Source organism: Sardina pilchardus, chromosome 3 (assembly GCF_963854185.1).
Source record: "Sardina pilchardus chromosome 3, fSarPil1.1, whole genome shotgun sequence".
Lineage (NCBI taxonomy): Eukaryota > Metazoa > Chordata > Actinopteri > Clupeiformes > Clupeidae > Sardina > Sardina pilchardus.
The window spans coordinates 7,193,369-7,195,868 of record NC_084996.1 but is presented as its reverse complement, the minus strand read 5'-3'; the positions used below and the strand labels follow the sequence as shown (position 1 = coordinate 7,195,868).

The window sequence follows — 2,500 nt, the reverse complement described above, 5'->3', positions numbered from 1 at the left end:
ACTCACTGGAGCATGGCCTCAGGTCCAGACGCTGTAGTCCTGGGGCATACAGCGTAAGGACCCAAGGTCGTGACCTCCATCACTGCTCTATCCATTACGAGCAGTCAAGATTCAAGCAGGGGGAGCCTTCGACTGCATACTGAGCAAGCTAAATGTCTTTTTTTTTGTCTCACTGTGTAGAAAATTAGGTTGCCTCTCTTTCTCTCTCACACACGCTCAAACACACACACACACACACACACACACACACACACACACAGTGGGAAGTCTGACAGCTTCCCTCGGGCTTGTCTGCAGGCCCGCGCGATGCTTTGTCGATAGTGTTTCAGCTCTCCTCTGCCGAAGCACCACACCGCTCTGTTCCCACTCTGTCTCTCTCTACGCTGGTCCACGCCCAGAAGCTTCCGTGAGGCCCCTGCACGGCACATCACTGTCATCTCACACGGCAACAGCAGCAGCAGCAGCAGCAGCAGCAGCGGCAGCTCGCCACAGCAACAGCAGTGTGTGAGAGCTTGAGCGAGTATTTGCCTACCCTTCGTCTCTTGCCAAAGGAACGCTTCGGGGCTTTGACATCCCACTACAAAAGGAGAGCAGGATTATGCAAGGCTCTAACTTCCTATACTCTCACTTGGGGAGCTGATCTGCCCACAGGACGTCTTAATAGTGTGTGTGTGTGTGTGTGTGTCTCTGTGTGTGTGTGTGTGTGTGTGTGTGTGTGTGTGTGTGTGTGTGTGTGTGTGTCTGTGTGTCTGTGTGTCTGTGTGTGTGTGTGTGTGTGTGTGTGTGTGTGTCTGTGTGTGTGTGTGTGTGTGTGTGTGTGTGTGTGTGTGTGTGTGTGTGTGTGTGTGTGTGTGTGTATGTGCGGCATTATTTTTAAGGATAGGATATATGCAGTATAAGCTTTAGCTGTGTGGCTACAGTGATGTTTTAAAGTGGAAAGATTGTTTTTGTGTGTGAGAAGAGGAAAACAACATAAAAGAGAAGAGAGAGAGAGAGAGCGAGAGAGAGAGAGAGCTTAACTTTCAGGCTACCGTACATGTGCGTGTGGGTGTTTGTGTATGCATTTGTACATTGTAAATCTGCATATTTGTATTGTAATGTCTAGTTCCTATCTATTTGGCCTTGTGCGTGTGTGTGTGTGTGTGTGTGTGTGTCTGTGTGTGTGTGTGTGTGTGTGTGCGTGTGCGTACTGTATGTGCGTGTGTGCGTTGGTGCGTGCGTGCGTGTATACATACATGTATGAGTGTGTACCAATTCTTCCACCTCCAGCTCCATCATGTACTGAGGTCACGTCCATTGCGCCACCCTGTGTGGCATGCATTTAATGCCCACTGGCGGGCGCACTCATTAATGATTAAAACCACTCCCCACAGGGCACAGATGGACACAGTGTGTGCCCGTCTGTCTGCCAATGCAGGGGGCCACTGGACAACCTTGGAGGACAGTGGCGTCCCAGAAGGCACTTCTGTAAATGGGCATCTGTGATGACCAGAGACATTTGTGTATCGGACTGATGCAGTCACTGCATCCATAATAGCTTGTAATCATTAACAGCCATTTGGAAAATTGCTGTGCTAACAGCGATGTATCCGACATTCGGTTGAATAAACATGAAGTCTGTTAAATCAGTGTGTGTTTATGTGTGTGTGAGAAAGGCAATTCCTTAAAGGTAATTTCTGTCACTGTAGTGAACAAAAAATACAATTACAATAAAAATGGCAATTAATTCCACTGAGCTCACACATGTATGCATGTATGCACACGCACACACAGGTCCCTCAGAAGAGGAAGTCTGTTAAGCAGGACCAATAAAGATGAAACGCTGAGCCCCTGAGGGCTAAACCTGGCGTGACAGTTTATCTGTGGGCATCACTACTATCTCCTCTCCCTCTCCTCTCCTCTCACTCTCATTTCTCTTCTCACACGACCCCCTCCCTCTCTCTCTCTCTCTCTCTCTCTCTCTCTCTCTCTCTCTCTCTCTCTCCCTCTCTCTCTCTCTCTCTTCCATTCTCTCCACTGCAGCTCTCTTGACCCTGATAGTGTGTGTGTGTGTGTGTGTGTGTTTTTATACATTATAACAATAATGACAAGATAATTCCACAGCATAGAGTACCATTAACACTCGAGACAAACAGAAAACAGGCCTACTGTAAGTGGCATCCACTACCATCCAACTCGTTGTCTTTCTGAATACGTGCACAGACATGCAACTTAAAAAGAAACCACAAACACAATATTACGTAAAGAATTAAAGCACAGCAGAATAACAGATTGTTAATGGTTCATATACAGAGGCAGTGCTGAAAGATAATGAAACATCATCTATAGAAGTGGTTTTCAAAGAAATCTACATGCAAACACAGCCTATCCATACAAAAGATGCACCCAGGCTATGTCTGAGCCAGGTCGATTCCTGAGTCAGGAGCAAGTCGGATGCAATGCCAATATGTAGCCACGATCGCAGTCAGCGACGATGAGACCAGCCCTCTTTTCTGGGCCA

General features: G+C 47.4%; 1 protein-coding gene across 1 annotated transcript in view; it reads right to left on the bottom strand.

Moving 5' to 3' along the window:
- Positions 1-2,500, bottom strand: part of crhr1 (corticotropin releasing hormone receptor 1) — a 102,158-nt gene that overhangs the window by 74,939 nt on the left and 24,719 nt on the right. The gene's annotated exons all lie outside the window — the stretch shown is intronic.